The following is a 14798-nucleotide window of genomic DNA, read 5'->3' as shown; positions in this document are numbered from 1 at the left end:
ATCATAGAGGGCACTTTTTGGGATCAGCACTGGTTGTCATATGTAAGAGATGAATCACTGGGTTCTACTCTGAAGCCAAGACTACACTGTATGTTAATTAACTTGAGAATAAAAAAAAAATAAGTAAAGGGAGTTTCATGTAGACAGCGTACACACAGGCTCATTTAAAAAAATTCCTGCTAGTCTCTGTATTTTGATTGAAGAATTTAATCCATTTTACGTTGAAAGTAGTTGCTGATAAGGAAGGACTTCTGTAATTTTGCTGTTTGTTTTGTGCAAGTCTTAGACTTTTCTGTCTTTCACTTTCTTCATTCCTTTATTTCCTTCATTACTGTCTTCTGTTTTGTTGTGTTGATTTTTCTTGCAGTAAACTGATTCCCTTATATTTTCCTTCTGTGTATATATTTTTAGCTATTTTCTTTCTGTGATTATATTTAACATCCTAAATTTATAACATGTAGTTTGAATTGATACCAACTTTACTTTAGTAGCATACAAAAACTCTGTTCTATATAGCACTATTCCCCTTTATATGTTGTCAAAAGTTACATAATTATACATTATTTGCCCAATAAAATGGATTTATAATATTTTATGCATTTGTATTTTAAATTATGTATAAAATGAAATGTGGAGTTACAAAAACCAAAAATACAATAAAGCTGGCTTTAATATTAGCCCATTAATTATCTTTAGTGGAGATCTTTATATTTTTATTTTCAAGTTACTGTCTGTTGTTCTTTGATTTCAAACTGAAGTATTTCCTTTAGCATTTCATTTAGGACAAGTCTACTGGCAACAGACTCTCTTAGCTTTTATTTATCCAGAATTATCTTCATTTCTCACTCATTTTTGAAGGACAGTTTTGCTGGATTCAGAATTTTTTGGTTGACATTTTTTTTCTTTCAGCACTTTAAATATGCCACTCCACTGCCCTCTGTCCTATATAATTTTTTATGAAAATTTGGCTGTTAATCTTCTGAGAATTCCTTGTATGTGAAAAGGTGCTTCTCTCTTGCTGCTTTCAGATTGTCCCTTGTCTTTGTCTTTTTACTGATTATAATGTGCCTTGATGTGGATCTGAGTTTATCCTACATAAAGCAAAAGATTAGGGTCTTCTCAGGTCTTTTCCTGTACATGGGTGCATGCATCTTTCCCTGTACATGGGTGTGGTTTTTAAGTTCCCCGGTGTATGTAGCTGCTTTTAAATTCCTTAATTTCCCAAAGACACTTACCCCAACTTTTCCTTTGAGTCTTTAGATGGTCTATTGTATGTCTCAACAGTAACTTTTCTTGCCCCACATCTGCTCTGCTTCCTCAGGGACTGAGGTCCCACAATGAGAATGCAGATTGCCATTTTCAAGACTTCTGCCAGGCTAGAAAGAGTGTGGGCAAGGGTAAATGAAAATACCACAAAGCTTTCCTAGCATTTTTCAATTTTCTTTTTCTTGAACCAGTGTTTCCATGGTTGCTATAAATCTTTTAATGTTTTCCAGAGTTCTGACACAGTTTTGACAGTTTCTGCTTGTTTTTTATGGTTTCTGTGGAGGGACAATAGCTTAGAGCTGCCTGTCCACCATTTTGCTCACATTATTACTCATCTCTGGCATGCGAGTTTTTGCTTTATGTCTTGAATTGTTTGTGGTGTCTTCTACTTGGGGGTGTCAAGGCTCTGTAGGGCAAATGTAATCAGGCAGATGCACAGAAGAGAGCAGGGTCTGGTTTGAACTGGTTTGTGGTAACCAGGACTTGGAGCCTGGGAGGAGGGCAGCCTGCAGGCTGAGAAACTTCCAACAAGGGAGATTTCAAGTTTGGCCACTAAAAAAACTTTCAAGAGTTCTAAAATTTGATTAACCTCAGGGGATAAGGGCTGAAAGTTTCTCTGGGTTTCCCTTGACTGTATCAGATTTGGTTCCTCAGTGCATAACCCTTCTTGGGGACAATGAAGAGTAGGAAAGAAGGAGAGAGAAAGTCAGAGGGAGATAGATGGCTTCCATAGCACTATTATTACCGGACTTTTCCCTAAGTTCTTGTGTGAAGACAGTTTTCTCTTGCACTGAGAATGAGAACAGCAGCAGCTTTCTTTGGGCCACACAGCACTAGTCAGGCAGGAGGAAGCCTGGGCTGATCCCTGGAGAGCTGTAGAACATTCCAGTTCAGTCTCTTTCTCTGGAGGTGAGTGTCTGCCAGGGTTCCCCTCTGTAAAGGAGAGAGCAAGAGAGGATCAGCATGGGAAGTTCTGGGCCTAGATGCTCTCTAGAACAAGGACATCTACAGCAGAATGGATGACCTCATCTTCAAATCTGCCATGCACAGCAGAGAGCAGATTTGACCTGACTCAGTGCTGGGCATAGGCATAGACCCTTGCTCTTGTCAGGACACTCTTCTATCCTTTGGTTGTATCTGGTCCTGGCTAAACAAAAATTATGGAAGGAGACTTCCGCTAATAAGTCTGTTCTTGATCCTTGTCACCCAACTGTCATTTCCAAAGGGATCTCCAGAGAGAGGGCTGCATATTGACAGGGCAGCATTTCAGCAAAGACCAAAGGGAGAGGAAGCAGAGTTTGCTTCAACAATTGGTCATAGCTGGGGGTGCCTGGGTGACTCAGTTGGTTGAACTTCTGACTCTTGATTTTGGCTCAGGTCATGATCTCAGGCTGGGATCAAGTCCTGTGTCAGGCTCTGTGCTGAGCATTGAGCCTGCTTAGGATTCTCTTTCTCTCTTCCTCCGCCCCTCTCCCCTGCTCACTTGCTCTTTCTCTAAAATAAAAAAAAAAAAATCAAAAGATTGGCCATAGCCAGGACTAAATAAGCTTTGTTCATAGATTTCGTTCTTAATTGATTCATTGATTTATTCATTTAAAAATAATTGAATGTCAGAAACAGTAAACAAGCATGACAAAGTTTTTACTTTTTATGGTGCTTACCTTATAATAGGAGACAGATAGTAAACAAAAAAAAAACCCACAATTTTAGATGAGGAGAGCAAAGGAGATAAATAGATTCTGATGAGCTGATAGAGAGTAAGGGTAGAATGTGTTGTGTTTTTTTGTTTTTGTTTTTGTTTTTGTTTTGTTTTTTTAGGAAGGATCATGAGGAAAGGCTCCCTGAGCTTGGGCACTTGAGCAAATACCTGAAGGAAATGGGGGATGTATGTCAGAAATTGTAAGGAGCTCAGGACCTTGGGTCTGTTTTATTTTATTGACAGCTGAATTTTTTCATTTGATTTTGGAGGAAAACCTATTTGTTACCTCTGAGAAGACTCTCCTTACTTTCTGTTGGATTGAGACCATGGCTACTTATGTGTAGGGCTTGGGCTGAGCCCAGAGTTCACATTTGGTGGCTTTGGCTCCCTGCTGGATCCAGGGTTTTGAGCTCTCACGAAGACAGGGGGTGTTGAAATTGGACCTTTAGCCTCTTGTCTGCCAGTTCCAACATGAGGTGATATGGGACAGCTGGAGGTTGAGGATGGCAGTTCTTCCCATGCCCTCCTCTGGACCTTCCCCTATCAGTCTGGTGGATTGTTGGTATGAGGGTTGGGAGAGAGAGGCCTGACTGATTAAGCCTGGGTGCTGTTTAGTCTTTCACCTATGAGAAGACACATTTGCTGGTGAGAAAAGCAAGGCAGGATTCCCCTTCCAAGAATAGAGGGCATAAAGTGAGAATTCACTCTGGCAGCTAGCTGACCTGTAGTCGGAGAAATACTCAGGCCTTGCCCTCAAGATCTTACAGAAAATCCTCAAAGAGTTGTCCATACCCATGCCTAACAGTGACACCTATGGTGATACAAGTAAAAGGAAAAACTTTCAAATGGATCTAGGCCAAATGGACCTTATGTCTTGGAGAAGCAAAGTAAACATGTACCTGCTCTGGGTAGGAGTGGGCAGAAAGACTTTTCTATAGTCTGGAGCAGAACTCACAGGACAGAATATATTTGGTGGATCGCATAGTTTAGGACATTCATGATGGAAGTGAGTTAGTGGTAAAAAGGAACACACTGGTCAGGGAGGCAGACTCGGTGGCTATTCATAGCACGATGGAAGGCAGGAAGACCTGTGGAATAAGAGATGCGGGTGGTGCACCCTGGGCAGGAGCTGGCTGTCTTGCCTATGGTATGCCATTGGTGACTGGGCTCGTCTTCCTGGCTAGATTTAATTTTCTTCATATATCATGATGGTCTTTAAAAAGATCAATACTGATCATGTAGGGGGAACAGTAGGACATGAACCCTTCCTAGACATGTTGTGGAGTCTGTGAACAGGAGAGGAATATTTTCTTTACCTGAAACTGTTTTTATTTTGGGACCAGAAGCAGTGTGATCTCTTTTTTACTCTCTAGATTTCACAAGGAACAACCTCTCGGGACTAAATGTTGGAGAGTCACTCTAGTGCCACTGACTTCTATCTCATAGGCTTCCCTGGCTCCCCAGAATTACACCATATTCTATTTGCTACCTTCTTCTTCTTCTGTTTGGTGACTCATGGGGAACATGTTCATCATTGTGATTGTCGTGTTGATAAACGTTTGCAGTCCCCCATGTATTTCTTCCTTGGCCACCTCTCTGTCCTAGAAATCTTGCTCATATCTACTGCTGTTCTCTTGGTGCTCTGCAGGTTGCTGCTTCCTGGGATGCAGACAATATCTTTGACAACATGTGGTGCACAATTATATTTGTACCTTTCTTTGGGCACGTTGGAATTCATATTAATGGGAGTGATGGCTGTAGACCATTATGTGGCTGTCTGTAACCCTTTGAGGTACAACATCATTATGGACAGCCACACCTGCATCTGGGTGGTTATTGTGTCATGGGTGTTTCGGTTTCTATTTCAAATCTGGCCAGTCTATGCCATGTTTCAGCTTACCTTCTGCAAATCAAATGTGATAGACCATTTTTAATGTGACCGAGGGCAATTGTTTGAACTATCCTGTGATGACAGCCATTTCACACAGTTTATTCTTTTTTAAATGGCTGTTTTCATTATCATTGGTGCTTTGATCCTACAGTCATCTCCTACACCTACATCATCTCTACCATCCTCAAGATCCCCTCAGTCTCAGGCCGGAGCAAAGCCTTCCCTACGTGTGCCTCTCACTTCACATTTGTTGTGATCGGCTGTGGCACCTGCTTGTTCCTCTGTGTGAAACCTAAGCAAATGCAGGCAGCTTGAGTACAACAGGGTAGTGTCACTGATGGTTTTAGTGGTGACCCCTTTCCTGAACCCATTCATCTTCACCCTCCGGAATGAGAAATTCATAGAGGCCTTTCGAGATGTCATGAAACGCTGCTCACTGCTATCAACTCCTCAAGGATTAGCTGTGTCCTAAAGACAATCATGAACTCATTATTGTGGACATGAATAATCTCAAAGCACTAATTCAGTCTGAAATGATCATTTTCAACACCACGTGGTTTGTGATCTACAAGGGCATTTTAAGACACAGCTAGCGCTCCAATTTATAATCAGATGATTCCTACATGGGAGATCACATTATTTTTTTACCTGGACATATATGTTTATATACTCTTCTGTAGTTATAATACAACTTACAATATAAATTTAACAGGTGTAAATGTACAAAATATGTGTGTTTTTTTTAAAGAACAGTTCAGCTTTTTGAATGGGAAAATCCAGGAAAAGTATAATTCTCTCCATGGCCGCTGACACACGTTTGATTCTAGGTGCTGGAGTCATCTTCCCATATGTTTTCCTCTGCTTTCATGATTTCCTCACTGCCTAAAGCACCTTCTGTTTCTTTCTTTTTTTTTCAATATATGAAATTTATTGTCAAATTGGTTTCCATACAACACCCGGTGCTCATCCCAAAAGGAAGCACCTTCTGTTTCTTATGTGAGTGGCTTCAAATCCAGTGTAAGGTCCTACCCTTTCTTGAGATTCCCTCCCCAACGTCCAACAGGGATGTACATACCTCTCTGTAAATCTTCTCAACTGGCAGTTGTGAGAGTGAACTCACTCCACAGTCCTGACTCCTCCCCAACCTCACGGCCAGATGATTCAGATACATCTCTAATTGTTGTACTTTCTCAATGTGAGGAGGTCGGCCAATGCCTTAGAAAGAGGCATTTTCTCATCTGGCATGAGTCTCATGATTACACCAGTCCCAAATGTGGGAGGGCAACTGGCTAGTTTTGGGAATTGAAGTGACAAGGGTGAACTGATCTTGCTGTGCCCCTGGGCTGAAGCAGGTGTGCATGGAGGGCAGAAAAAGGGCAGCTGGTCACTTCTCCCCATAGTCCTCACATTGGTCAATCCTGACACAGGGCATTCCATCTCCCTTCTCTCTCAGCTACATTTCTGGGTTCCCTTCCTTCTCCGCCCTCACAAGGACCAGGTTTACCAAGCTGTCTTCCAGCTCTACAGTGAGCTTTCTCATCCACTTTGCAGTTCCAATATTGTGCCATCCTGGCCCCTTTCCTGTCACACCAGTATTTCAACTATAATATTTCTGTATCATATGACACTGGTTTACTGATTTTTTTCTGTATCACTATTTGTAAATACACAAATAGAATATTAGTCATCCAAATGTATTATCAAAAGGACGCTACTTAAAGAATTTACGTAACTTCCAGACTATCAGATATTTTACAGCTGTAAGAACAATGAGGAAGTTTTCTGTGCCATTAAGAGAAAGATCTCCATGATACACTGTTGAGTAAGAAAAGCAAAGAGCAGAGCATTTTGTTTAGTTTCTTAACTTTTTGTAAGACAAAAGTAGAATATACTTTATATTATTATTTGCATGGATAGAAGTTTGGGAAGGGAGCACAGGAGGCTGGTGGTTGGGGAGGTGGCAGTGAGAGGGGGACTGAGGAGGATGCTGGGCGTGAGGTCTTTACATGGTTTTGAACTCCACATCATACTATGCCTTACTAAGTCAAAAATAAAAGTAATCATCCTGCCTCTAATTGCCAAAAACGTTTGCTTGTTTCTACAAATACATCACTGTAGCAGAGAAGACATTTTGGCAGAAGAATCTTTGGTAAATCTGGACGCTCTATAAGGTTTCCGTAGGGCTGAGTAGAGCAAATGGGAGAAGAGTTGGGATGGAACAGAGCAACAGAGCTTCACATTTTTCTTGTCCTGAGTCCTTGGCTACTTTTGTAGGGATATGGAGATCATCTTTAAATATCACGGATATACACCTCTTGTTATATGATGGTTATGTTGGAAGTACTTTTTTGTGAATTGGGGTTTTGTCTTTTTCACTTTTTTATTGAAATATTCTGTCATGCAGAAGTGTTAACTTTGTTGTTGTCAAACGTAATTTTTATCTGTGATGTGTATGTGTGTATATTGCTTTAAAAGTGCTTTTCCATTCAAAGGACGTGAACAACAGTCTCTTGTGATAACTATAGCCTCTGACAATGTAGATATAGGACAACCATTCTTTAAAATAGGAAAAGAATGGGAAGAGCACATGCAAAGTATTTTTTAACGGTTTTCAGTAATGACAGTGGTGGAGATAGTATTAGCAGTATTATTCTAGGACTGTTGTGTGTGTAATGTAAGATAAAGACAATGAATAATTATGGAATATTCTAGTTCTGAAAATAATATAGAGGAGGTTAGGTAAAGCCTCTAGGGTCTTGTATTTAAATTGTATATATCAGGATGGACTCATTTTATATAAATGGGCCCATTTTATATGTCCCTAGGTGTAGGTTGCATTCTTGCAATACTATTTCACAAGATGAGTAATAGGACTTCTTGGAGAAATGGCTCTTTCCAGGTCTGGGCAAGAAATCTGTAAGACGAGCTTGTAATATCTTATCATAATGGGGATCAAAGATTACTGGGGTGATGTTCAAAGGTATCAGGAGCTGACTGGAGGAGACTTCTACTGGCCAAAGATGAGAAAAGGTACACTTCAAAAAAATACAATGGTTGCAACCATTGGAAATCTATCAAATATATTTAAGTCCATGAGTTCATAATGGTGTTCCAAAAGCAGCCACCCTCAAAAGGTTACCTTCATTATTTGTCAGACCCAAGCCAGATCAAGGCTCTCGAACCAGCTACTAAGTTACAGAAAGACATGCAGAGAACAGAAAGACATGTTTAACTGTGCCCTGAGGATGGAATCACCATAATGTGGACTGTGGGAAACTCTACAGTAAAAACCCTGATTCTTCAACAAAGAGATTGGAAGAAAATTAAAGAGCTGTAGAGAGAATCTATAGATTAAAATAGACTAAAAAACATATGAAATAAAAATGTAGAATACTAAGCTATAGTGTGTAGCACTTCAGACTGGCCTGATAAAATTGTTAAGAAGTGCAAGGAAGTGATTACTACAAGGTCTGGATTGCAGTCACTTTTGAGAATATGAGGATTGCAGTTGGAATGGGGCAATGGAAATGTTTCTGGGGTTGCTATCAAATCTCTATTTCTTGATCTGGGTGGTGGTTTATAAGGGTATTCACCTCATAATTTATTAAGCTATATGTATGTTCAGTGTGGTCTTTCTGTATTCATGTTTTATATTAAAATGAAATTATTAAAAAGGCCTTCTACGGTGCAGCCACTGTGGAAGTCAGTATGGAAATTCCTCAAAAAATTAAAAACAGAATTACCATATGATCCAGGAATTTTACAACTGGGCATTTACTTGAAGGAAATGAAAACACTACTTTGAAAAGACATATGTATCCCCGTGTTTATTGCAGCATTATTTACAATAGCCAAGATATGGAAGCAGTCCAAGTGTCCACTGATTGGTGAATGGCTAATGAGGATGTGGTTATATATAGTGGAATATTACCCAGCCACAAAAAAAGAATGGAATCTTTTGTTTGTAATGATGTGGATGGAGCTAGAGAGTATAATGCAAAGTGAAATAAGACAGTCAGAGAAAGGCAAATACCATGTGATTTCACTCGTATGTGGAATTTAAGAAACAAAACAAATGAAAAAGAAAAAAAGAGACAAACAGAAAAGTATTGTCCTAAATAGAGAACAAACTGGTGGTTACCAGAGGGGAGGTGGCTAGGGGGATGGGTGAAATCGATAAAGGGGAATAAGAGGATGCTTATCATGATGAGCACTGAAAAATATGTAGAATTATTGAATAATTATATTGTATACCTGAAACTAGTGTAACACTGTGTGTTAATTATACTTGAATAAAAAATAATTGAAAAAAGTCTTGTATATATTCTAATAGTTTTAATTTTTGGAGTTAGACATTTATATTTTTTAAACAAATGATTGTTAATTTTGGGACAGGCAAAAGGTTAGTGATAACCTGCATTCTCTACAAATCATGAGTCTTAGGCAAGGATTAGCCTCTAAAGACTTATTTAGGAGGCTATAATCTGAGTAGAGCAAAAGTACAAGAAATTAGACAGAAAAGGATGGTAAACAATGCAGTGTGATAAATACCATGCTGACTACTGTTTTGTGATGGGTCTTGGCTGTGCAGCATAATTGTGGTCAGATTTTCTGGAGAAATTGTGCTCTGAAGAGAGCTCTTGAAGTGAGATAGGGATAGGGAATTTGCTTGTCTCTTCCAAGTAGGGATTCTGGGAGTGGGGCTTGTTTGCCTAAGGAGGTGGTAGTTAGGACTGAACAAAAGATGGAAGAAACAATTGAGGTTAAGAAATAATAGAGATCTAATGTTTTATTCCTATATAGATAATCGGTTGTTACAGTACAGTTTATTGAAAAATCAGGCCTTTCCACATTGATTTGAAATGTCATACTGTCTTATAAGGAGTGCTTTTATTTCATGGGTATGTTTCTGAGCTCTCTATTTTATTTATATGCTTATAGTACAGACCCCATACAGATTTATAATAAATATTACTATTAGTAGGCCTTATCCAATCTCCTTTTTCATTAGAACTAATTTGGCTATTCTTGACTATCTCCAAACTCTTACATATGAGTTTAAAATAATTTTGCATTTGTGTGTAGATTGTGTGTGTGTGTGTGTATGTGTGTGTGTGTGTGTGTGTGTGTGTGTGTGTGTCTGTGTTATGAACAAATGTCCTGAGGATTTTAATTGACATTTCATTGACACTCCCAAATCATTTAATGAGGCCAGCATTACATTAATATAAAAACCATACAGAGCAACAAAAGTTTACAACATTATCTCCTATGAATGCAGGCACTGAAACCTCAACGCCATTTTAGCAAATCCCATCCAGCAACACATAAAAAGAATAACATTATCACAAACAAGTAGATTTCATTCCAAGATATATGATTGTTTCAGGATTCAACAATTAATCAATATAATTAATCATATAAATAGATTTAAAAAATATGATCATATTAGTATAGAAAGAGCCTTTGACAAATTCAACAACCATTCATTATAAAACTTTCAATATGGGGTACTAAAAAACCCTACTGCTAACATCTTCTATAGTGGGGACAGACTGAATGCCTTCTCCCCTGCTAAGGTTGGGAACAAGGCAAGGATGTCCTCTCTCACTACTCCTATTTAATATTGTACTGGAAGTCCTAGCTAGTGTGGTTACGTGAGATAACAAAATAAAGGGCATATGGAATGTAAAAAAAGAAAAATTTGTCTTTATTCACAGATGACATGATTGTCTATGTAGAAATCCCCTAAGAATCTACCAAAAAACGTCTTGCAAGTAATAAGTGATTTTAGCAAAGTCTCAGGATACAAAGTCATTATGCAAAAGTCAATTGTTTTCCTACGTATTAACAACAATTATAATTGAAATATAAGAAGTAATACATTTTTTTGATAGCAACAAAGAAGCGAAATTCTTAGATATAAATCTAATAAAATATGTTCAGAATCTGTAGTGGAAAACTATGAATCACCAATGAAAGCTCCAAGTAAATGCAAAAGTATACAATGAGTATGGATTGGAAGACTCAATATTGTTATGATGTTAATTCTTTCCAATTTCATTCTATAGGTTCATTGCAATCCCAAATAAATTCTAGCAGGCTTTTATGTAGATATTGACAAAATGATTACACAATTTATAAGGAAATGCAAAGGAGTAGAATAGCCAAAGCAATTGTAAAAATTCAGAGGACTCATATTATCCGATTTCAAGGTTTTTCATGGAGTTATATTGATCAACACAGTATAGTATTGGAAAGACAATAGACAGATTAATGGAAGATAATAGAGAGCCCAGAAATAGACCTAAGCAAATACAACTTATTTTTGACAAAGTTTCAAAGGAAATTCAATAAAGAAATGTTAATCTTTTCCAAAAATACTGCTGGAAAAATTGGCTGTCTCTATGCGGTAAAATGAGCCTCAACACATACCTTGCACTTTACATAAAAATTATCTAAAATTACCTAAATGTAAATGCAAAACTATGAAACTTCTAGGAGAAAATCTGCATGACCTTGGGTTCGGTGGTGAGTTTTTAGATACAACACCTAAAGCATCATCCATGAAAGAAGAAAATGAAAAATTGAAGTTTATCAAGTTGAAACGTTTAAGTGTGCTACAGTCACTGTGAATAGAATGAAAAGATTAGGCACAGACTGGTGCAAGTATTTGAAAACTCACAGATATGATAATTGATATGTGTATCCAGAATACATACATAAAAAATAAAACTTAGTTTTTTAATATCTGCTTTTGAGCTCCCTCAGGCTGTTGGAAGAATTTATCTCCTTTTTAAAAAGTTTATTTATTTATTTTTGAGAGAGAGAAAGAGAGAGAGAGAGAATGTGAATGGGTGGGGGGCAGAGAAAGAGGGAGAGAGAGAATCCCAAGTAGGCTCCATGCTGTCAGCACAGAGCCTGACATGGGGTTCTATCTCTTGAACCATGAGATCATGACCTGAACTTAAATCAAGGGATACTTAACCAACTGAGACACCCAGGTGCCCCCCAAAATAAAACATTTAAAACTTAACACTAAGAAACAAACAGCCCCCAAAATGGGGAAATGATCTGAACACATGCATGCCAGAGAAGATATAAGGATGGCAACTTAGAGTATGAAAAGATGTTTAACATCATTTGTGATAGGTGAATGCAAATTAAAAACAACAATGAGATACCACTATATACCTACTAGAATAGCTAAAAATTAAAAAAAAAAAACCCTGACATTTCCACATGTTAGAGAGGATATATAAAGAATCAAATGCTCATTCATTGCTGCTTGAAATGCAGAATGTCACAACCACTTTGGAAGGCAGTTTGGCAACATCTTATAAAGTTAAAGATGGACTTAGCATAAACCCAGAAATTGTGCCTCCAAAATGAATGGAAAATTTACTTCCACACAAAACCTTGTGCACAAATGTTTATAGAAACTTTAGTCATAATTGGAAATGACCACAGTGTTTCTCAGTAGGTGAATAGATGAACAAACTATGATCCATCCATACAATGTGAATACTATTCAGCAATAAACAGGGATGAGCTAATAAATCACATAATAACATGAAAAAAATCTTAAATGCATTTTACCAAAGGAAAGAAGCCAGAACAAAAGGCTACATGTTGTATGATTCAATTCTAATGACATTATGCAAAAAGGAAAAACTACAAGGGATGGAAAATAGATAAGTGGATACATATCTCTTTAGGAGAAGTAAGGGGACAGTGACTAGGGAAATGCAGGGAATTCGGGAGCAATGGAATGAATCTGTTTGGCACTATAGTGGTGGATACATTATTTTGTCAAACTCATAGGAGTTTACAGTATATAAAGTGAACTATAATGTATACAAATTGAAAAAAAATCAACCAGGAGTTTGGGGGATCCCAGGACGGAATGCAGACAAAGAATTTACTGTGATATGAATGTGTGATACGAGCTTACTGAAGAGGTTGGTGTAAAAGGACCAAGGAAACTTTGGATATCAGCATAGTTCTAAGCAAGTCCTATGCAACTTTGGAAAACAGTATTTTGACTAAAAACTCCAGGGCTAAAGACCAAAAGAACTGTGTATAATCACTGTACTCTAACTGGCAATGCTGCTTCTGTAAAATAAATTTTCAACATGAATTAATCATAATTCAGAGGCATTTACAAATATGAAACAACACTGGAAATTAGAAAACTTAAACAACCCTCAGAATAGAAATGCACAAGAAAACAGATTGTGAAGAACTATTAAGTAAATTCAAGAAGTTGAAAAAAGTCAAAATCATCTCAACCAAAGACTGAATTACAGGGTACTCAAGGAGGACTATATTTTGTGAAAATAAGTGATATTGGGAAGAGGAAGCAAAGGACGACAATGACAACAAAAACCTAATATAAAATAAAAAGCTAGAAATTATCAGAGAAAATGTGATCAATTAAAACAAATTAAAAAGACAAAATAATCAAATGAACCTTAAGAGGATCTTTGATTTAAAAAAAAAGGTATAAATATATTGGGGGAAATTTTGGAAAATTTCAATATGGACTATACATTTTATATTACTGAATTAAGGTTAGTTTTCTCATATGTGATAATGGGATTCTTGTTACGTAGGAGAATGTCCTTATTCAACATAAAGTTTTTGCTCTGCACTGTGAGCATAGTAGGTATCATCGCTAACCAGGATGCAGGTGAAGCATATGGGAAGCATCGTGATCCACAAGACGAAACCCCAGCAAGCCATTTTAGGCTACTCTTGCGGAAGAGTAGTGAATAGATGACATAAGTAGTCTCTGTGCTGTGCTCACCATCAGTCAGATAAGGAATTGAAAAATCAACTCTGCTCTTTGGGTTTTAAAAGAGACACTGTGAAACGATTCCAAGGATTCCATCTAGCAAGCTGCTAGATGCCTCACTGCAAACCCCATCCCAGAGTTGCTCACATTATATTACATACACCCATGGTCCCTGTTAAATCAAGAGAAAGTGTAAGGACACCAAAGAATCTATGGCTCAATCTTTCCAGGACAGATTTTTTTCCCAATTTTCAAGACACCCTTTCTTCCAATCCTAATGAGGTTATGGAAACTGAAAGATTTGGTATAGCCTATTCAAGTCAAGAGTTCTTTTTATTTTATTTTTTAAAATTTATTTAAATTCAAGTTAGTTAACTTAAGGTGTAGTATTAGTTTCAGGGTAGAACCCAGTGACTCATCACTTATTTATAACACCTGGCTCATTCCAACAAGTGCCCTCCTTAATACCCATTGCCCATCTAGCCCATCCTCCCACCCAACACCCCACCAGCAACCCTCTAGTTGTTCTCTGTATCTAAGAGTCTCTTATGGTTTGCCTCCCTCTCTGTTTTTATCATATTTTTTCTTCCCTATGTTCATCTGTTGTATTTCATAAATTCCATATATGAGTGAAATCATATGATATTTGTCTTTCTCTGACTGACTTAGTGGAGGAAGAGATTGTTGTAGACGTTGGAGAAGGTAAAAATGAATTTGTTCTTAAAAGATTGTACCCACATTGTACTACTACCTTTTGTAGCTATTACCACTATCTTTTGGGCAGTTGAAATGTGTTTAGTCCGCATTGAGATGTGCTGTAAGTGTTAAAATATATTGAGTGGCTTAAATGAACAACTCAGGAAACAACAGATGTTGGCCAGGATGCGGAGAAAGAGGAACCCTTTTGCACTGTTGGTGGGAATGCAAACTGATGCAGCCACTGTGGAAAACAGTATAGAGGTTCCTCAAAAAATTAAAAATAGAACTACCCCATAACCCAGGAATTGCACTACTAGGTATTTATCCAGGGGATACAAACATGGTAAATCAAAGGGCTACACGCACCCCAATGTTTATAGCAACCCTACCAACAATAGCCAAAGTATGGAAAGAGCCCAAATGTCCATCGAGTGATGAATGGATAA

General features: G+C 37.8%; 1 protein-coding gene and 1 pseudogene across 1 annotated transcript in view; both read left to right on the top strand.

Annotated features, from left to right (window-relative positions):
- The window catches only part of LOC106970417 (serine protease 58-like), a 68653-nt gene that overhangs the window by 26765 nt on the left and 27090 nt on the right, over positions 1 to 14798 (top strand). The gene's annotated exons all lie outside the window — the stretch shown is intronic.
- Positions 3065 to 5462, top strand: LOC106970400 (olfactory receptor 9A1-like; annotated as a pseudogene).

This window comes from Acinonyx jubatus, chromosome A2, assembly GCF_027475565.1.
Source record: "Acinonyx jubatus isolate Ajub_Pintada_27869175 chromosome A2, VMU_Ajub_asm_v1.0, whole genome shotgun sequence".
NCBI lineage: Eukaryota > Metazoa > Chordata > Mammalia > Carnivora > Felidae > Acinonyx > Acinonyx jubatus.
The sequence above is the reverse complement of the archived record's forward strand: the minus strand, read 5'-3'. Positions and strand labels throughout refer to the sequence as shown.